This window comes from Salmo salar, chromosome ssa11 (genome assembly GCF_905237065.1).
Source record: "Salmo salar chromosome ssa11, Ssal_v3.1, whole genome shotgun sequence".
NCBI classification, from domain to species: domain Eukaryota; kingdom Metazoa; phylum Chordata; class Actinopteri; order Salmoniformes; family Salmonidae; genus Salmo; species Salmo salar.
Window position 1 is genome coordinate 1,938,254 of NC_059452.1, and position 23,492 is coordinate 1,961,745.

At 41.6% G+C, this 23,492-nt stretch overlaps 1 protein-coding gene across 2 annotated transcripts in view; it reads left to right on the forward strand.

The window, feature by feature from the left end:
• Window positions 1-23,492, forward strand: part of LOC106561882 (MAM domain-containing glycosylphosphatidylinositol anchor protein 1) — a 471,396-nt gene that overhangs the window by 375,340 nt on the left and 72,564 nt on the right. The gene's annotated exons all lie outside the window — the stretch shown is intronic.

Sequence of the window (23,492 nt, forward strand, 5' to 3'; positions counted from 1 at the left end):
GTCAGATGATCTTTGTATTTATACACCAGTTCTGAATTGCCCCAGAGTCTGCAACACCACTAAGCAAGGGGTACGGCCATGCAAGTGGCACCATGAAGACCAAGGAGCTCTCCAAACAGGTCAGGGACAAAGTTGTGGAGAAGTGCAGATCAGGGTTGGGTTATGAAAAAATATCCGAAACTTTAAACATCCCACGGAGCGCCATTAAATCCATTGTTAAAAAAATGGAAAGAATAGGTACCACAACAAACCTGACAAGAGAGGGCCGCCCACCAAAACTCACGGACCAGGCATGGAGGACATTAATCAGAGAGTCAAAAAAGAGCCCAAAGATAACCCTGAAGGAGCTGCAAAGCTCCACAGCGGAGATTGGATTATCTGTCCATAGGACCACTTTAAGCCGTACGCTCCACAGAGCTGGGTTTTACGGAAGAGTGGCCAGAAAAAAGCCACTGCTTAAAGAAAAAAATAAGCAAATACGTTTGGAGTTCAGCAAAAGGCATGTGGGAAACTCCCCAAACATATGGAAGAAGGTACTCTGGTCAGATGAGACTTAAATTGAGTTTTATGACCATCAAGGAAGACGCTCTGTCTGGCGCATATCCAACACCTCTCTTCACCCCATGAACATCTTCCCCACAGTGAAGCATGGTGGTGGCAGCATCATGCTGTGGGGATATTTTTCATTGGCAGGGACTGGGAAACCGGTCAGAATTGAAAGAATGATGGATGGTGCTAAATACAGGGAAATTCTTGAGGGAAACCTGTTTCAGTCTTCAAGAGATTTGAGACTGGGACGGAGGTTCACATAACAGCAGGACAATGACCATAAGCATGCTGCTAAATCAACACTTGAGTGGTTTAAGGGGAAACATTTAAATGTCTTGGAATGGCCTAGTCAAAGCCCAGACCTCAATCCAATTGAGAATCTGTGGTACGACTTAAAGATTGCTGTACACTAGCGGAACCCATCCAACTTGAAGGAGCTAGAGCAGTTATGCCTTGAAGAATGGGCAAAAATCACGCTGGCTAGATGTGCCAAGCTGGTAGATACATACCCCATGAGACTAGCAGCTGTAATTGATGCAAAAGGTGGCTCTACAAAGTTTTGACTTTGGGGGAGTGAATAGTTATGCACGCTCAAGTTCTCTGTTTTCTGTGTTATTTCTATTTTGTTTCACAATAAAAACAATTTTGCATCTTCAAAGTGGTAGGCATGTTGTTTAAATCAAATGATACAAACCCCCCAAAAATATGTTCTAATTCCAGGTTGTAAGGCAACAAAATAGGAAAAATGCCAAGGGGGGTGAATACTTTCACAAGCCACTGTAGATCTCTGCATGTGTGTGTGTGTGTGTGTGTGTGTGTGTGTGTGTGTGTGGGTGTGTGGGTGTGTCTGCTCGCATAACCAGGCCATCACACACACAAGCACATGCATGAACCCAAACAAGCGCAGCGTGTGCATATTTGTATTAGCGATCTCACTTAATGCACATATGCAGTACAGCGCAACATGCAATCATAAACACAAACACATAATATAAATAAACATTATGCACACAAACACACCACATGTAGGCTATGTATACTGTATTTATATTAGAAGCACACACTGTATATTCTCACTCAGTCATAAACATTTTCAGCACAGTCAAACATGCAATCACCATAATATATACTAAACATACACAAACAGATGCACACACACACACACACACACACACACACACACACACACACACACACACACACACACACACACACACACACACACACACACACGTATTATCATATATATTGGAAGTTAATGATGTGCATGCCTCGATTACATCAAACACACACTTACAGTGGCTTGCAAAAGTTTTCACCCCCTTGGCATTTTTCCCATTTTCTTTCCTTACAACCTGGAATTAAAATACATTTTTTGGGGGTTTGTATCATTTGATTTACACAACATGCCTACCACTTTGAAGATGCAAAATATTTTTTCTTGTGAAACAAACAAGAAATATGACAAAAAAAAACAGAAAACTTGAGCGTGCGTAACTATTCACACCCACAACGTGAATACTTTGTAGAGTCACCTTTTGCATCAATAACAGCTGCAAGTCTCTTGGGGTATGTCTCTATCAGCTTGGCACATCTAGCCAATGGGATTTTTGCCCGTTCTTCAAGGCAAAACTGCTCCAGCTCCTTCAAGTTGGATGGGATCTGCTGGTGTACAGCAATCTTTAACCTGTTAGGGCTAGGGGGCAGTATTGACACGGCCGGATAAAAAACGTACCCGATTTAATCTGGTTACTACTCCTGCCCAGTAACTAGAATATGCATATAATTATTGGCTTTGGATAGAAAACACCCTAAAGTTTCTAAAACTGTTTGAATGGTGTCTGTGAGTATAACAGAACTCAAATGGCAGGCTAAAACCTGAGAAGATTCCATGCAGGAAGTGGCCTGTCTGACAAGTTGTGTTTCATCTTGGCTCTTTTTATTGAAGACTGAGGATCTTTGCTCTAACGTGACACTTCCTACGGCTCCCATAGGCTCTCAGAGCCCGGGAAAAAGCTGAACGATATCGAGGCAGCCTCTGGCTGAAACACATTATCGCTTTTGGCAAGTGGCCGATCAGAGTACTATGGGCTTAGGCGCGTGCCCGAGTCGACCCCATGCTTTATTTTCTTTCGTCTGTTTACCTAAACGCAGATTCCCGGTCGGAATATTATCGCTTTTTTATGAGAAAAATGGCATAAAAATTGATTTTAAACAGCGGTTGACATGCTTCGAAGTACGGTAATGGAATATTTAGAAATATTTTGTCACGAATTGCGCCATGCTCGTCACCCTTATTTACCCTTTCGGATAGTGTCTTGAATGCACGAACAAAACGCCGCTGTTTGGATATAACGATGGATTATTTTGAACCAAACCAACATTTGTTATTGAAGTAGAAGTCCTGTGAGTGCATTCTGACGAAGACAGCAAAGGTAATCACATTTTTCTTATAGTAAATCTAACTTTGGTGAGGGCTAAACTTGGTGGGTGTCTAAATAGCTAGCCCTGTGATGCCGGGCTATCTACTGAGAATATTGCAAAATGTGCTTTCACCGAAAAGCTATTTTAAAATCGGACATATCGAGTGCATAGAGGAGTTCTGTATCTATAATTCTTAAAATAATTGTTATGCTTTTTGTGAACGTTTATCATGAGTAATTTAGCCTCTTGGGGCTAGGTGGGACGCTAGCGTGCCACCCGTGGTGCACTCCATCAACAGCAGGTGCATTTCAAGAGCGGCAAATTTGAATCCAAATAAATGTCAAAATTCAAATTTTTCAAAAATACAACTATGTTACACCATTTGAAAGATAAACATCTCCTTAATCTAACCACGTTTTACGATTTCAAAAAGGTTTTACGGCGAAAGCATAAATTTAGAGTATGTTAGGACAGTACATTTACAAGAGTTGTGTGTAATGTTTTGTCAAGTCAAAGACAGGGTCACCAAAACCATAAAACCAGCTAAAATGATACACTAACCTTTTACAATCTCCATCAGATGACACTCCTAGGACATTATGTTAGACAATGCATGCATTTTTAGTTCTATCAAGTTCATATTTATATACAAAAACAGCGTTTTACTATGGCATTGATGTTGAGGAAATCGTTTCCCTCCAATAACCGGCAGTCAAGTCAGCGTCACAAATTAAATAATTAAAATTAGAAAACATTGGTAAAATATTATATTGTCATTTAAAGAATTATAGATTTACATCTTTTGAACGCAATCAACTTGCCAGATTTAAAAATAACCTTACTGGGAAATCACACTTTGCAATAATCTGAGCACTGTGCCCAGAAAAATACGCGTTGCGATACAGACTAGACGTCATGTTGGGGAGATCTAAAATCGAAAATACTATGTAAATAATCCATTACCTTTGATTCTCTTCATCAGATGTCACTTCCAGGTATCACAGGTCCATAACGAATGTAGTTTTGTTCAAAAAAGCTCATCATTTATGTCCAAAAATCTCCGTCTCGTTAGCACATGATGTAAGCCAGCCGGACTTCTCGTCATGAACGAGGGGAAAAAATATATTTCCGTTCGTTCAAACATGTCAAACGTTGTATAGCATAAATCATTAGGGCCTTTTTTAACCAGAACATGAATAATATTCAAGGTGGACGAATGCATAGCCTTTTATAACGTATTGGAACGAGGGTACCCAACATGAAGTAGCGCGCCAGGTGTCTAATGGGACATCACCGTTCCATGGCTCTTGTTCGGTCAGATCTCCCTCCAGAAGACTCAAAACACTTTGTAAAGGCTGGTGACATCTAGTGGAAGCAATAGGAAGTGCCAAAATATTCCTAAACCCCTGTGTTTTTCAATGGGATAGGTTTAAACTCAATACAACACATCAGGTATCCACTTCCTGTCAGAAAATGTCTCAGGGTTTTGCCTGCCAAATGAGTTCTGTTATACTCACAGACACCATTCAAACAGTTTTGGAAACTTTAGAGTGTTTTCTATCCATATATAATAAGTATATGCATATTCTAGTTACTGGGTAGGATTAGTAACCAGATTAAATCGGGTACATTTTTTTTATCCAGACGTGCAAATGCTGCCCCCTAGACCCAACAGGTTAGTAAATTCACCGGCAGTGTTCGGTGGGAATGCTAGTCACATGCTAGTCACATGCTAATGTAAAAAAGCTGGTTTTTGATATAAATATGAACTTGATTGAACAAAACATGCATGTATTGTATAACATAATGTCCTAGGGTTGTCATCTGATGAAGATCATCAAAGGTTAGTGCTGCTTTTAGCTGTGGTTTGGGTTTATGTGACATTATATGCTAGCTTGAAAAATGGGTGTCTGATTAATTCTGGCTGGGTACTCTGCTGACATAATCTAATGTTTTCCTTTAGTTGTAAAGCCTTTTTTGAAATCGGACAGTGTGGTTAGATTAACGAGAGTCTTGTCTTTAAAATGGTGTAAAATAGTCATATGTTTGAAAAATTGAAGTTTTTGCATTTTTTTGGTTTTTGAATAACGCGCCACAGGATTACACTGGCTGTTACGTAGGTGGGACAATTTGGTGCCACCTGCCCTAGAGAGGTTAAGTCATTCCACAGATTCTCAATTGGATTGAAGTCTGGGCTATGACTAGGCCATTCCAAGACATTTAAATGTTTACTCTTAACCACTCAAGTGTTGCTTTAGCAGCATGCTTAGGGTCATTGTCCTGCTGGAAGGTGAACCTCCGTCCCAGTCTCTAATCTCTGGAAGACTGAAACAGATTTCCCTCAAGAATTTCCCTGTATTTAGCGCCATCCATCATTCCTTCAATTCTGACCAGTTTCCCAGTCCCTGCCGATGAAAAACATCCCAACAACTTGATGCTGCCACCACCATGCTTCACTGTGGGGAAGATGTTCTCAGGGTGATGAGAGGTGTTTGGTTTGTGCCAGACATAGCGTTTTCCTTGATGGCCAAAAAAAATCAATTTTAGTCTCATCTGACCGGAGTACCTTCTTCCATATGTTTGGGGAGTCTCCCACATGCATTTTGGCGTACACCTATCATGTTTGCTTATTTTTTTCTTTAAGCAATGGCTTTTCTCTGCCCGCTCTTCCGTGAAGCCCAGCTCTGTGGAGTGTACGGCTTAAAGTGGTCCTATGGACAGATACTCCAATCTCCGCTGTGGAGCTTTGCAGCTCCTTCAGGGTTATATTTGGTCTCTTTGTTGCCTCTCTGATTAATGCCCTCCTTGCCTGGTCCGTGAGTTTTGGTAGGCGGCCTTCTCTTGGCAGGTTTGTTGTCGTGCCATATTCTCATGCCATATTCTCATAATTTCATGTTCTCAAACAATCAACTATTTTACACCATTTTAAAGATAAACTTCTCGTAAATCCTACCACATTGTCCGATTTCAAAAAGGTTTTACGGGCGAAAGCATAAAATTAGATTATGTTAGGAGAGTACATTGACAAAAATAATCACACAGCCATTATCCAAGCAACTAGATGCATCACAAAAACCCAAAACATAGCTAAATGATGCACTAACCTTTGACGATCTTCATCAGATGACACTCCTAGGACATTATGTTACACAATACATGTATGTTTTGCTCGATAAAGTTCATATTTATATCCAAAAACAGCATTTTACATTGGCGCGTAATGTTGAGAAATGTTTTCCCTACAAACCTCCGGTGAATCAGCACAATGAGCACACATGTTACAGAAATACTCATCAAAATGTTTGATCAATGTAGAAGTGTTATGCACAGAATTATAGATACACTTCTCCTAAATGTAATCGCATTGTCAGATTTCAAAAAAGGTTCACGGTGAAAGCACAATTTGCAATAATCTGAGTACAGCCCAGATGACACAAACAACAAGCAAACAGAAACCCGCCATCTTGGAGTCAATAAAACTAACAAATTACATTATAAATATTCACTTACCTTTGATTATCTTCATCAGAAGGCACTCCCAGGGACCCCAGCTCCACAATAAATGTTCGATAAAGTTAATTTATATGTCCAAATAATCCATTTTGTTCGCGCGTTAGGTTCACTATCCAAATCCACAACGCGCATGCTTACTTAGTCCAGACGAAAAGTCAAAAAAGTTATACTACAGTTTGTAGAAACGTCAAACGATGTATAGAATCAATCTTTAGGTTGCTTTTATCATATATCTTGAATAAAATTCCAACTGGACCTATACGTTCTCTTTAGCAGTGAATATGAACTCAGCTCGCTCCCAAGTCATTGCGCGTGACTGAGCCCATGCCTTATAATGGGACACCTACTTCCTAGGGCTGTAATTCCCATCAAATTCACCATAGAATCCTCAAACACTGTTCTAAAGACTGCTGACATCTAGTGGAAGCTTTAGGAAGTGCAAAATGAACCCTAACTCACTGTATACAGTCAAGGCAATCACTTGAAAGAACTACAACCACAGACTTTCCACTTCCTGCTTGGAATTGTCTCAGGTTTTTGCCTGCCATAAGAGTTCTGTTATACTCACAGACACCATTCAAACAGTTTTAAAAACTTCAGTGTTTTCTATCCAAATCTACTAATAATATGCATATTCTAGTTTCTGGGCCAGAGTAGTAACCTGTTCAAATTGGGTATGTTTTTCATCCGGCCGTGAAAATACTGCCCCCTAGCCCCAAGAGGTTATTAACCTCTCTAGGGAAGGTGGGACGAAATCGTCCCACCTACTCAACAGCCAGTGGAATCCCGTGGCGCGTTATTCAAATACCTTAGAAATGCTATTACTTCAATTTCTCAAACAAATGACTATTTTACACCATTTTTAAGATAAGACTCTCGTTAATCTAACCACACTGTCCGATTTCAAAAAGGCTTTACAACGAAAGCAAAACATTAGATTATGTCAGTAGAGTACCCAGCCAGAAATAATCAGACACCCATTTTTCAAGCTAGCATATAATGTCACATAAACCCAAACCACAGCTAAATGCAGCACTAACCTTTGATGATCTTCATCAGATGACAATCCTAGGACATTATGTTATACAATACATGCATGTTTTGTTCAATCAAGTTCATATTTATATCAAAAAACAGCTTTTTACATTAGCATGTGACGTTCAGAACTAGCATACCCACCGCAAACTTCCGGTGAATTTACTAAATTACTCACGATAAACGTTCACAAAAAACATAACAATTATTTTAAGAATTATAGATACAGAACTCCTCTATGCACTCGCTATGTCTGATTTTAAAATAGCTTTTCGGTGAAAGCACATTTTGCAATATTCTGAGTAGATAGCCCGGCATCACAGGGCTAGCTATTTAGACACCCACCAAGTTTAGCCCTCACCAAAGTCAGATTTACTATAAGAAAAATGTTATTACCTTTGCTGTTCTTCGTCAGAATGCACTCCCAGGACTTCTAATTCAATAACAAATGTTGGTTTGGTTCAAAATAATCCATAGTTATGTTCAAATATCCTCTGTTTTGTTTGTGCGTTCAAGACACTATCCGAAGTGTAAAGAAGGGTGATGCGCCCGACGCGTTTCGTGACAAAAAAATTCTAAATATTCCATTACCGTACTTCGAAGCATGTCAACCGCTCTTTAAAATCAATTTTTATGCCATTTTTCTCGTAAAAAAGCGATAATATTCCGACCGGGAAACTGTGTTTACGTTCAAAGAGAGAGAAAATAAAAACATGGGGTCGCCTCGTGCACGCGCCTCAGTCTCATTGTCCTCTGATAGACCACTTACCAAAGGCGCTAATGTTTTTCAGCCAGGGGCTGCAAAGACATGATTCAGCTTTTTCCCGGGTTCTAAGAGCCTATGGGAGCCGTAGGAAGTGTCACGTTACAGCAAAGATCCTACATTTTCAATAAAGAGAGTCAAGAAGCCCAAGGAATGGTCAGAGAGGGCACATCCTGTACAGAATCTTCTCAGGTTTTTGCCTGCCATATGAGTTCTGTTATACTCACAGACACCATTCAAACAGTTTTAGAAACTATAGGGTGTTTTCTATCCAAAGCCAATAATTATATGCATATTCTAGTTTCTGGGCAGTAGTAATAACCAGATTAAATCGGGTACGTTTTTTATCCGGCCGTGCAAATACTGCCCCCTACCCTCATCAGGTTAACACAGTGTCCAAAGAGGGGCCAGAAGTATATAGAATGGTGTCGTCTGCGTAGAGGTGGATCAGAGAATCACCAGCAGCAAGAGCAACATCATTATGTATACAGAGAAGAGAGTCGGCCCGAGAATTGAACCCTGTGGCACACCAATAGAGACTGCCAGAGGTCCGGATAACAGGCCCTCCGATTTGACCCACTGAACTCTATCAGAGAAGTAGTTGGTAAACCAGGCGAGGCAATCATTTGAGAAACCAAGGCTGTCGAGTCTGCCAATAAGAATGTGGTGATTGACAGAGTCGAAAGCCTTGGCCAGGTCGATGAATACAGCTACACAGTAATGTCTCTTATCGATGGCCGTTATGATGTCGTTTTGGACCTTGAGCGTGGCTGCGGTGCACCCATGACCAGCTCTGAAACCAGATTGCATAGCAGAGAAGGTAAGGTGGGATTCGAAATGTTCGGTAATCTGTTTGTTAACTTGGCTTTCGAAGACCTTAGAAGGACAGGGAAGGATAGATAGAGGTCTGTTGCAGTTTGGGTCTAGAGTGTCACCCGTAGTGTCACCCCATCCTTGTGACATGGGGCCGTACATTATCATGATGAAACATGAGGTGATGGCAGTGGATGAATGGCACGACAATGGACCTTAGGATCTCATCACGGTATCTCTGTGCATTCAAATTGCCATCGATAAAATGCCATTGTGTTCATTGCCTGTAGCTTATGCCTGCCCATACCTTAACTCCACCTCTACTATGGGGCACTCTGTTCACAACTTTGACTTTAGCAAACCGCTCGCCCACACGACTCCATACACGTGGTCTGTGGTTGTGAGGCCGGTTGTACGTTCTGCCAAATTCTCTAAAACAACATTAGAGGCGGACTTATGGTTGAGAAATGAACATTACATTCTCTGGCAACAGCTCTGGTGGACATTCCTGCAGTCAGCATGCCAAACCTTGAGACATCTGTGGCATTGTGTTGTGTGACAAACCTGCACATTATTAGAGTGGCCTTTTATTATCCCCAGCACAAGGTGCACAGGTGTAATGGTCATGCTATTTATTCAGCTTCTTGATATGCCACACCTGTCAGGTGGATGGATTATCTTGGAGAAGGAAAAATGCTCATTAACAGGAATTTAAACACATTTGTGCACAAAATGTGTGCGAAATAAGCTTTTTTTGTGAATGGAACATTTTGGGGATCTTTTATTTCAGTTCATGAAACATGGGAGCAACACTTTACATGTTGTGTTTATATTTTTGTTCAGTGTAATAAGAGAATAGGCTACAACATCATCATGGGAGCAGGTTCGAGTGAAATCCCCAGTTTGGAAGGACAATCACCAGGTATATGGATACACAGCCTGTACAATGTGCAAGCAGGTATTTACTTTCAATAATTCAGTTAATTATCAGTTAATTATAACATTAATTAAAGTGTAAACCTGTGCGGCTGGTAAAAGTTAGAGATCCTGTAGCCTAAATCAATGTAGACTATTTTTGCAGCCTATATTCGATTCTGTGAATTATTTAAGTTTTAATTAGTCCTAAACTATTTGATTATCTAAAATGTGAAGGTATTGTTTTGTTATGTCGGCTATAGTCTTTCATTAGGTAAGAAGGCTAATTAGAAGGCTATTTTTCTATAAAGCTATTTGAGTGACAAATCATATTGTGAAAATAAATAGATATTCTTAATTTATGAAATGGTTTCCTTTTGTCCAAATGTTGAATAGACATGCAGACAAATTAATTCATGCAGGCAAGTGGAATAGTAACAATAGCCTAATAAAAAGTATTACCACTCAAAAACTATTCAATGAATGGACGTTATATGGCGGGTAACGCATCAGCTCTTGGAACAATTCTATGCGGGAGGTTCGGGTTGCAAAAAAAAATATGTCCTGATGTCGGGTATCAAGTGGGGTTCTCAATTGATGTGGCCGGTGTGGGGCGGGTGCAGCTCCAAAAAACAGACCAGTGCAGGACTCTACATTGATGCTATAACCCACCTGCTATGAATCCGAGTCTAAACACACTTTCTGTCTGGAGTGTGGGAGGAGTGTCTGTAAGTTTAAGTCCACTGACAAATGTTCCCCCTGAGCCCAATCCATCTGTCCACTGTCTTGAAGGGTGTGTGTGTGTGTGTGTGTGTGTGTGTGTGTGTGTGTGTGTGTGTGTGGGTGTGAGTGTGTATGGTATCTGTGAGTGGCTGCATCCCCCTGCGCTCAGACACATCGATCCCTCGTCTGCTAACCACATGCTGACCCAAAGGGTGTATGCGTGTGTGTGCATGCATGTGTGTGTTTGTCTGTCCCTGCTCGTCTGTCCCTGCTCGTCTGTCCCTGCTCTTAACTGTCAAGTGCTCAGAATTGCAGGGATGGCACATTCCCACAGCACACACCCACTCCTAAGCAGTTAACCATAAACAAACAAAATAACAGATGGAAAAGACATGCTTTAAAAAACTGTCATATACATCCATGTACATAATACATTCACATTATGTTCATATGATTATGCATATACTGTGCAATGCATAGCAATGTTTATATTGATAAATATACAAATAATAAATGCATATGTACATATCCACACACCTAGTTAGATGTGGTCAGGGCCAGTTCTGGTGCAGAACATCCTTATGAATCTAAGCACTAAGCATGGCACTTTCAAAAGTTACCTTTCCACCCAGACAGAGGCTCTACTGACACTTCAACTGCTGGCTACTCGTCCGTTGTATAACCCAACAACAGAAGTGCTTCCCTAAAAGCTGCCTGGGTTTAAAATAACATCTTCTGTTTTCAGAAAGAGAAAAGCTAAATTAATAGGGGCAGAATATTATAGGCTACAGTTCAGCTTCAGGTTGTCATAGAGAGGAATCAATATATCCCCATATGCATCGGAGTCACGTCTTTCGCGGGCATTTTAGAGCTTGTTTCTACCATAAGGCATCACCGAGTTAAGCATTGTTATAGAACGCTTGATATAATCTGGAAAAGTTTTATGTATTTATTTAAAAATATAAAGCAGACAATAGATATCCTTTTTGTCCCTTTATTTAACAAAGGGTATGTGATACCCTCACTCAATTCGAGCCCTGGTTGTAGTCAAACACACCAAGCCCTTCCCAGACACAGAGGTATTTAATCAGTGCATGCAACAGTATTGGAGTATTTGGCTATACCGACATCTATGGATAGGATAATTGTGTGTGTCAAACAGGTAGGCTTACCACTTATTTTTTGGGAAAATTAAGAAATAATCTCCAATTATATATGTAATTCTATGTTTATTCCCATAATAATGTTTTGTGCACGCGTGCACATATAGGAGGTCCCTTACCAGGCAGAAGGGAATGTTACTTTGACCCCTGCATCGCAGAGTTACAATGTTGCTATCACTATGCAACTTACTACCTATAGTAGGAAAACGAGTTTCTTATTAATAATATCCCACTTGTTATCACACATGGCACGACCCCATAATTGTTACAATTACAATAAAAATAACACTTTTATAATAACATATTTAACATATATTTTACTATTCCTGTAGAACTGTAAAACAGAGTAAGATCATTTGAACTTTGGAAACAACTGCTGTCATAAATGCATGGCGGGCCTTGTTTCGCTGGAGCAGTGTAAAATAAGCTTTATGTCAATGACCCAGCCTTAACGAATTTTGGTTATTTACATATCGAATTTGATTGTCCAACATCAGTTTCAACATTTATTTATTTTATCTCCACCTAGAGTGGCCTCTTTCCTCTGCTGTGGTGCTGCATTGTTTTCAGCAATGTTTTCTCTCGGTAGTTGTCCATTGTCCTGAAATCAAATCATCTGAGTTTGCTTGGACACCAGCCTGATCTCCAGCTCCTTCCACCTCTGGAAACTACCTAGGAGGTCATGTGACTTCTCATACGAGCTGAGGAGGTGGCAAAGATTCTTCCAGTCCTTGGTTCCATCCCTGACCAGCGCAGATTTGCACTCGTGTGAAAAGAGTTTGCAGCAAAAACAGAAGGCTGCCTCGTTTTGCTTGGAATAGACAAGCCTTGGTCTCCACTCTCTCCCCGTTTACCATCCTCCTATTGCAGAGGGCCACCGAAAACTTTCGTTGTCCCTCATCTCTTGGGAAATTTCCCTCCTTATCCTGATGTGGCCTCGCTTGCACTAACATATCCCGTAAAGATACGGAAAACATCAGAAATATGAAATAACACACGTGGAATCATGTAGTAACCAAAAAAAGTGTTAAACAATATATATTTTATATTGGAGATTCTTCAAATGGCCACCCCTGACCTCAACCAATTTGGTTGGTCTGGGGATTGTGGAGGCCAGGTCATCTGATGCAGCTCTCCATCACTCTCCTTCTTGGTAAAATAGCCCTTACACAGCCTGGAGGTGTGTTGAGTCATTGTCCTGTTGAAAAACAAATGATAGTCCCACTAAGCCCAAACCAGATGGGATGGCGTATTGCTGCAGAATGCTGTGGTAGCCATGCTGGTTAAGTGTGGATTGACAGAGAGCTGACAGAGAGCTGTCATCATCGGTGGAAGTGCATGGCTCGGACTCCTTTGGTTCGCTGCTAGAATCAGCAAATGGGTCTTGTCGTTCTCGACGAATGAATGGCTTGTCCTCGTAGGCTTGTCATTCTCCACACCGGCTGATGGACATTGCTGCACGCTGATACATTTCCCTAGCAATTTTTTTTCATTTAGAGATTGTGCCTCTTTTTTCATTGTTTTTTAAAATATTTACTTCCTGATAGTTTTTGTCTCTTAGACATGGTAGCAAATTGTTTCAAATCTCTATTGATTACTTTTAGCTAAAATGATATCCACTAGTTGTAGCTAGCTAAAGTTAACAGGCTAGGTTAGGCTACTGCCTTAAATGACAACACAATGTGATTCAATGTGTCAGATTTGAACCCCTGAAATGTATGTTTTAATAAAATGAATAAATGTAATAAAATACATGAGGTTAGCCTAATATATAGTGACTTGGGAAAGTTTCCCGACCCCTTTAGTTACGTTACAGCTTTATTCTAAAATGGATTCAATTGTTTTTTACCTCATCAATCTACACACAATACCCCATAATTACAAACCAAAAACAGTTTATTAAAATAAAAAATGGAAATATCACAATTACGTAAGTATTCAGACCCTTTACTCAGTACTTTGTCAAAGCACCTTTGGCAGCTCTGTCAGGTTGGATGGGGAGCGGTGCTGCACAGCTATTTTCAGGTCCCTCCAGAGATCGATCGGGTTCAAGTCTGGGCTCTGAATGGGCCACTAAAGGACATTCAGACACTTGTCTCGAAGCCACTCCAGCGTTATCTTGGCTGTTTGCTTAGGGTTGTTGTCCTGTTGGAAGGTGAACCTTTACCCCAGTCTGAGGTCCTGAACATCCCCACTGCATGATGCTGCCACCATGCTTCACCGTAGGGATGGTGCCAGGTTTCCTCCAGACGTGATGCCTGGCATTCAGGCCAAAGAGTTCAATCTTGGTTTCATCAGACCAGAGAATCTTCTTTCTCATGGTCTGAGAGTCTTTAGGTGCCTTTTGGCAAACTCCAAGCTGGCTGTTGTGCCTTTTACTGAGGAGTGGCTTCCGTCTGGACACTCTATCATAAAGGCCTGATTGTTGGAGTGCTGCAGAGATGGTTGTCTTTCTGGAAGGTTCTCCCATCGCCACAGAGGAACTCTAGAACTCTGTCAGAATGTCCATGGGGTTCTTGGTCACCTCCCTGACCAAGGCCCTTGTCCCCCGATTGCTCAGTTCCAAACTTCTTCCATTTAAGAATTATGGAGGCCACTGTGTTCTTGGGGACCTTCAATGATGCAGACATGTTTAAGTACCCTTCCTCAGATTTGTGCCTCAGCAACACAATCCTGTCTCGGAGCTCTACGGACAATTCCTTCAACCTCATACCTTGGTTTTTGCTCTGAAATGCACTGTCAACTGTGGGACCTTATATTGACAGATGTTTGCCTTTCCAAATCATATCCAATCAATTGAATTTACCACAGGTGGAATCCAATCAAGTTGTTGAAACATCTGAAGGATGATCATTGGAAACAGGATGCACCTGAGCTCAATTTTGAGTCTCATAACAAAGGTTCTGAATACTTATGTAAATAAGGTATTTCTGTTTTTAATACATTTGCAAAAATGTCTAAAATCTGTTTTCGCTTTGTCATTATTGGATATTGTGTGTAGATTGTTAAGAATTGTATTTATTTAATCCATTTTAGAAAAAGGCTCTAAAGTAACAAAATGTGGAAAAAGTCAAGGCGTCTGAATACTTTCCGAAGGCAGTGTACCTAGTGTACATACAGTAGCTACATGCACTCAAATGTTCATGCAAGCTCTGGAACATGAGGAAGCTAATGTTCGAAAGTGTGTGTGTGTGTGTGATTTGAACTCTGCTCTCAACCAGATGTTCTCTAGGTGGGCATGAATCTGCACAAACACTCACATACACACACACACTAATGGCATGTATTAGAGATATAGTGTGGTGTACACATTACAACGAGAGTGTGCATACACCCACACACACCCACACCAACACACACACACCTTTACCAGTGTCGGTGTATTAGTTTGAAGTGCTGTGCCTAATGCGTTGCCGTGGTCTTGTTCCTAATTGCCGGGGTCTCACAGCTGTCCTTTATCATGATACATAATTACATTTATAACAAATGTGTTTGACCCCAGCATGGGGGTTAACTGTTTGTTTGTGTGTGTGTGTGTGTGTGTGTCATCTGTGAGTGGCTGCATCCCCCCTGGATTCAGACACATCGATCCCTTGCAAAACAGTGCCACTGGCCTCCCCAGCCGCATTTGTTATTGTTTTGAAGAATTGAGCATCCAGCATCATGGTAAACAAAATTGTAGTGCATACCCAAATCAAATTGTATTTGTCACATGCGCCAAATACAACATGTGTAGCCCTTACAGGGACGTGCTCACTTACAACGATGCAATTTTATGAAAATAACTAAATAAAACTAAGAAATAAGAATAACAAATCATTAAAGAGAAGCAGTAAATAACAATAATGGGGCTATATACAGGGGGTACCGGTACAGAGTCAATGTACAGGGGCACCGGTGTCGAGGGAATTGAGGTAATATATACATGTAGGTAGAGTTAAAGTGACTATGCATAGATAATAACAGAGAGTAGCAGCAGCGTAGAAGAGGGAGGGGGCAGTGCAAATAGTCTGGGTAGCCATTTGATTAGAGGTTCAGGAGTCTTATGGCTTGGGGGTAGAAGCTGTTTAGAAGCCTCTTGGACCTAGACTTGGCGCTCGGGTACCGGTTGCCGTGCGATAGCAGAGAGAACAGTCTATGACTAGAGTGGCTGGATTCTTTGCAAATTCCAGGATCTCCCTCTTACACCGCCTGATATAGAGGTCCTGGATGGCAGGAAGCTTGGCCCCGGTGATGTACTTGGCCGTACGCACTACCTTCTGTAGTGCCTTGCGGTCGGAGGCTAAGCAGTTGCCATAACAGCCAGTGATGCAACCCGTCAGGATGTTCTCGATGGTGCAGCTGTAAAACTTGAGGATCTGAGGGCCCAGGACAAATATTTTCAGTCTGCTGAGGGGGAATAGGTGTTTTGTGCCCTCTTCGTGTGCTTGGACCATGTTAGTTTGTTGGTGATGTGGACGCCAAGGAACTAGAAGCTCTCAACCTGCTCCACTACAGCACCGTAGATGAGAATGGGGGCGTGCTCGGTCCTCCTTTTCCTCTAGTCCACAATCATCTCCTTTGTCTTGATCACGTTGAGAGAGAGGTTGTTGTTCTTGCACCACACGGTCAGGTCTCTGACCTCCTCCCTATAGACTGTCTCATTGTTGTCGGTGATCAGTGTGATCACTGTTGTGTCATCTGCAAACTTAATGGTGGTGTTGGAGTCGTGCCTGGCTGTGCAGTCATGAGTGAACAGGGAATACAGGAGGGGACTGAGCACGCACCCCTGAGGGGGCCCCGTGTGGAGGATCACCATGGCGGATGTGTAGTTACCTACCTATACCACCTGGGGGCGGCCCGTCAGGAAGTCCAGGATCCAGTTGCTGAGGGTGGCCCCATGGTCCTTAGCTTAGTGATGAGCTTTGAGGGCACTATGGTATTGAACGCTGAGCTGTAGTCAATGAATAGCATTCTCACATAGGTGTTCTTTTTGTCCAGGTGTGAAAGGGTGGTGCGGAGTGCAATAGAGATTGCATCATCTATGGATCTGTTTGGGCGGTATGCAAATTGAAGTGGGTTTGGGGTTTCTGGGATAATGGTGTTGTGAGCCCTGGCCAGCCTTTCAAAGCATTTCATGGCTACAGACGTGAGTGCTACGGGTTGGTAGTCACTTAGGCAGGTTACCTTAGTGTTATTGGGCACAGGGACTATGGTGGTCTGCTTGAAACATGTTGTTATTACAGACTCAGACAGGGAGAGGTTGAAAATGTCAGTGAAGACACTTGCCAGTTGGTCAGCGCATGCTCAGAGCACACTTCCTGGTAATCCGTCTGGCCCTGCGGCCTTGTGAATATTGACCTGTTTAAAGTCTTACTCACATCGGAAGCTGAGAGCGTGATCACACAGTCGTCCAGAACAGCTGATGCACTCATGCATGTTTCAGTGTTACTTGCCTCGAAGCGAGCATAGAAGTTATTTAGCTAGTCTGGTAGGCTCGTGTCACTGGGCAGCTCTCAGCTGTGCTTCCCTTTGTAGTCTGTAATAGTTTGCAAGCCCTGCCACATCCGACGAGTGTCGGAGCAGGTGTAGTATGATTCGATCTTAGTTCTGTATTGTCGCTTTGCCTGTTTGATGTTTTGTCGGAGGGAATAGCGGGATTTCTTATAAGCTTCCGGGTTAGAGTCCCGCTCCTTGAAAGCAGCAGCTCTACCCTTTAGCTCATTGCGAATGTTGGGGTATGTACGTACGGTCACTATGGGGACGACATCATCGATGTACTTATTTATGAAGCCAGTGACTGATGTGGTGTACTCCTCAATGCCATCGGAAGAATCCCGGAACATATTCCAGTCTGTTCTAGCAAAACAGTCCTGTAGTTTAGCATCTGCTTCATCTGACAACTTTTTTATAGACCGAGTCACTGGTGCTTCCTGCTTTAATTTTTGCTTGTAAGCAGGAATCAGGAGGATAGAATTATGGTCATATTTGCCAAATGGAGGGCGAGGCAGAGCTTTGTATGCGTCTCTGTGTGTGGAGTAAAGGTTGTCTAGAGTTTTTTTTCCCTTTGGTTGCACATTTAACATGCTGATAGAAATTTGGTAAAACTGATTTAAGGTTCCCTGCATTAAAGTCCCCGGCCACCAAGAGAGCCGCCTCTGGATGAGCATTTTCCTGTTTGCTTATGGCGGTATACAGCTCATTGAATGCGGTTTTATTGCCAGCATCGGTCTGTGATGGTATGTAGACAGCTACAAAAAATACAGATGAAAACTCTCTAGGTATATTGTGCGGTATAAAGCTTATCATGAGATGCTCTACCTCAGGCCAGCAAAACCTCAGACTTCCTTAGATATCGTGCACCAGCTGTTGCTGACAAATATACATAGGCCCCCACCCCATGTCTTACCAGAGGCTGCTGTTCTTTCCTAACCGATACAGTGTATAAACCGCCAGCTGTGTTGTTGTTCTGCCATGACTCTGTGAAACATAAGATTACAATTTTTAATGTCCCATTGGTATGATATACGTGCTTTCAGTTCATCCCATTTACTTTCCAGCGATTGAACGTTAGCTAACAGTATGAATGGCAAAGGCAGATTAGCCACTTGTCGCCTGATCCTCACAAGGCACCCGATCTCGTTCCGCGAAATCTCTGTTTCTTTCTCCAGTGAATGAAGGGGATGAGGGCCTATTCGGGTGTTTGGAGTATATCCTTCCCGTCCGACTCATTAACCTCTATGGGACCGGCGGGACGAATTCGTCCCACCTACGTAACAGCCACTGCCATCCTGTGGCGCGATTTTCAAAATCTTCAAAATCATATTACTTCAATTTCTCAAACATATGACTATTTTACAGCCATTTAAAGATAAGACTCTCGTTAATCTAACCACACTGTCCGATTTCAAAAAGGCTTTACAACGAAAGCAAAACATTAGATTATGTCAGCAGAGTACCAAGCCAGAAATAATCAGACACCCATTTTTCAAGCCAGCATATAATGTCACCAAAACCCAGAAGACAGCTAAATGCAGCACTCACCTTTGATGATCTTCATCAGATGACAACCCTAGGACATTATGTTATACAATACATGCATGTTTTGTTCAATCAAGTTCATATTTATATCAAAAACCAGCTTTTTACATTAGCATGTGACGTTCAGAACTAGCATACCCCCCGCAAACTTACGGGGAATTCGCTAACATTTTACTAAATTACTCACGATAAACGTTCACAAAAAGCATAACAATTATTTTAAGAATTATAGATACAGACCTCCTCTATGCACTCGATATGTCCGATTTTAAAATAGCTTTTTGGTGAAAGCACATTTTGCAATATTCTAAGTACATAGCCCAGGCATCACGGGCTCGCTTATTTAGACACCCGGCAAGTTTAGCACTCACCATAATCATATTTACTATTATAAAAATGTCATTACCTTTTGTTGTCTTCGTCAGAATGCACACCCAGGACGTCTACTTCAATAACAAATGTTGGTTTGGTCCAAAATAATCCATCGTTATATCCGAATAGCGGCGTTTTGTTCGTATGCGTTCCAGACACTATCCGAAATAGTAAAGAAGTGTCGCGCTTGGCGCAATTCCTGACAATAAAATTCAAAGTATTCCATTGCCGTACGTCGAAGCATGTCAACCGCTGTTTAAAATCAATTTTTACGTCATTTTTCTCGTAGAAAAGCGATAAAATTCCGACAGGGAATCTCCTTTTCGGCAAACAGAGGAAAAAATCCCAAAGGCGGGGGCGGTCGGGGTCACGCGCATAAGCTAGTGTCTCTTGATGGGCCACTTGAGAAAGGCGATAATGTGTTTCAGCCTGGGGCTGGAATGACGACATTCTCTTTTTTCCCGGGCTCTGAGAGCCTATGGACGACGTGGGAAGTGTCACGTTAGAGCAGAGATCCTTAGTAAATGATAGAGATGGCAAAGAAGTTCCAGAAATGGTCAGACAGGCCACTTCCTGTAAAGGAATCTCTCAGGTTTTGACCTGCCATTTGAGTTCTGTTATACTCACAGACACCATTCAAACAGTTTTAGAAAATTTAGGGTGTTTTCTATCCATATGTAATAAGTATATGCATATTCTAGTTACTGAGTAGGAGTGGTAACCAGATTAAATCGGGTATGTTTTTTATCCAGCCGTGTCAATGCTGCCCCCTAGCCCTAACAGGTTAAAGACAAATGATTCGAGGTGATTCGAGGTGAGGTGAGTAGTCGCTGTTCTGATGTCCAGAAGCTCTTTTCGGTCATAAGAGACAGTAGCAGCAAAATGATGTGCGAAAAAAACGACAAAATTGCACGGTTGGTTATTAAGAGCCAATAAAACGGCAGCCATCCTCTCTGGTGCCATCTATCACATTTCAATTCAAACTCTGTTGTTCTATCACGAGTGCAATGATGTGCAGTGATGTCCCAGGGGGAAAAAAACAGTGTGTGTTGTTGTAATATCGGAAACGTACGTGGCAGGTTCACCGCTATGGATTCCAGCTTTAAGGAGGATATACACAAAACATTAGGAACACCTGCTCTTTCCATAACATAAACTACTGACCAGGTGAATCCAGGTAAAAGCTATGATCTTTTATTGATGTCACTTGTTAAATCCGCTTCAATCAGTATAAATGAAGGGGAGGTGACCAGTTAAAGACGGCTTTTTAAGCCTTGAGATAATTGAGACATGGATTGTGTATGTGTGCATTTCAGTGGGTTAATGAACAAAACAGTGCCCTTGAACGGGGTATGGTAGTAGGTCCTAGGCGCACCGGTTTGAGTGTGTCAAGATCTGTAACACTGCTGGGTTTTTCACGCTCAACGGTTTCCCATGTGTTTCAACAATGTTCCACCACTCAAAGGACATCCAGTGAACTTGACAACTGTGGGAAGCAATGGAGTCAACATGGGCCAGAATCTCTGTGGAACGCTTTCGACACCTTGTATAGGCCAGGGCAGAAGGGGATGCAACTCAATATTAGGAAGGTGTTTCCAATGTTTTCTAGACTCAGTGAATTATTGTCAAGTATTCAGGATTGCAGGGATGCCACACTCCCACAGCCACCCCTACAGATGTAGGATCTTAATTTGAACCCATTTGCTACATCAAGAAAATAATCTTGCAGCAACAGGAAATGTTAATTATTATGTGGATTATAATTAATGGATATTTTTGTAGGGGTTGATGCATTTTTCTTTAGTGCAAATCAAGTCTGACATTTTAAAGTGGAAATTATAAACTTTAGAATCCTTTTTAAACCTCAAATACACTACAAATTAGCATTTACTGCTGTGCAGGAAAATTCTCAGCAATAAAAGAGGTATCAAATTAAGATCCTATATCTGTAAGTACTTAAACAATCACAACAACACATGGACAAAGACATGCATTAACAAACTGTCATATACAGTACATCCACGTACATAATACATTGACATTATGTTCATATGATTATGCATATACTGTGCAATGCATATTGAGAAATATAAACATAATTAACTAACATGTATATGTGCACACACTTAATTAACTGTGGTCCTGTGTGGCTCATTCAGTAGAGCATGGCTCTTGCAATGCCATGGGTCATGGGTTTGATTCCTACTGGGGCCCATGGGGGAAAATGTATGCATGCATGACTGAAAGTCACTTTGTACCTCTGCTAAATGGCAAAACATTATTCTGTATTCTTTAGTTCTAAGTGACGCACACTTAAATGACAGCACAATATGTGAATCAATACATCATATTTGACCCTCTAAAATATATGTTTTAATAAAAAGAATGAATGCAATAAAATTCATGAAATAAGCCTTTCAGACCCTGAAACATGAGGACGCTAACATTTGTGTGTGTGTGTGTGTGTGTGTGTGTGTGTGTGTGTGTGTGTGTGTGTGTGTGTGTGTGTGTGTGTGTGTCAAATCTGACTTTATTTGTCACATGCTTCATAAATAACAGTGGTAGACTAACAGTGAATTGCTTACTTATGAGTTATTTTCCAACAATGCCGAGTTAAAGATATACATTTGAATGAAAATTGAAATAGTGACACGAGGAATAGATACACAGTGAATAACAAATAACTATCATGAGTAAAAATAACATGGCTATATACAGGGATTACCAGTACCAAGTCGATGTGCAGGGGTACCAAGTAATTGACGTAGCTATGTACATATACCGTTGAGGTCGGAAGTTTACATACACTTAGGTTGGAGTCATTAAAACTTGTTTTCAACCACTCCACACATTTCTTGTTAACAAACTATTGTTTTGGCAAGTCGGTTAGGACATCTACTTTGTGCATGACACAAGTAATTTTTCCAACAATTGTTTACAGACAGATTATTTCACTTATAATTCACTGTATCACAATTCCAGTGGGTCAGAAGTTTACAAACACTAAGTTGACTGTGCCTTTAAAACAGCTTGGAAAATTCCAAAAAGTGATATCATGGCTTTAGAAGCTTCTGATAGGCTAATTGACATAATTTGAGTCAATCGGAGGTGTACCTGTGGATGTAGTTCAAGGCCTACCTTCCAACTCAGTGCCTCTTTGATAGACATCATGGGAAAATCAAAAGAAATCAGCCAAGACCTCAGAAAAAACAATTGTAGACCTCCACAAGTCTGGTTCATCCTTGGGAGCAATTTTCAAATGCCTGAAGGTACCACGTTCATCTGTACAAACAACAGTACGCAAGTATAAACACCATGGGACCACGCAGCCGTCATACTGCTCAGGAAGGAGATGCGTTCTGTCTCCTAGACATGAACGTACTTTGGTGCGAAAAGTGAGAATCAATCTCAGAACAACAGCAAAGGACCTTGTGAAGATGCTGGAGGAAACAGGTACCAAAGTATCTATATCCACAGTAAAATGAGTCGATATAACCTGAAGGGCCGCTCAGCAAGGAAGAAGCCACTGCTCCAAAACCACCATAAAAAAGCCAGACTACAGTTTGCAACTGCACATGAGGACAAAATGGTACTTTTTGGAGAAATGTCCTCTGGTCTGATGAAACAAAAATAGAACTATTTGGCCATAATGACCATCATTATGTTTGGAGGAAAAACGGGGGGCCTGCAAGCCGAAGAAGACCATCCCAACCGTGAAGCACGGGGGTGGCAGCATCATGTTGTGGGGGTGCTTTGCAGCAGGAGGGACTGGTGCACTTCACAAAATAGATGGCATCATGAGGGAAGAAAATTATGTGGCTATATTGAAGCAACATCTCAAGACATCAGTCAGGAAGTTAAAGCTTGGTTGTAAATGGGTCTTCCAAATGGACAATGACCCCAAGCATACTTGCAAAGTTGGGGCAAAATGGCTTAAGGACAACAAAGTCAAGGTATTGGAGTGGCCATCACAAAGCCCTGACCTCAATCCCATAGAAAATTTGTGGGCAGGACTGAAAAAGCGTGAGCGAGGAAGGAGGCCTACAAACCTGACTCAGTTACACCCGCTCTGTCAGGAAGAATGGGCCAAAATTCACCCAACTTATTGTGGGAAGCTTGTGGAAGGCAACCCGAAACATTTGACCCAAGTTAAACAATTTAAAGGCAATGCTACCAAATTCTAATTGAGTGTATGTAAACTT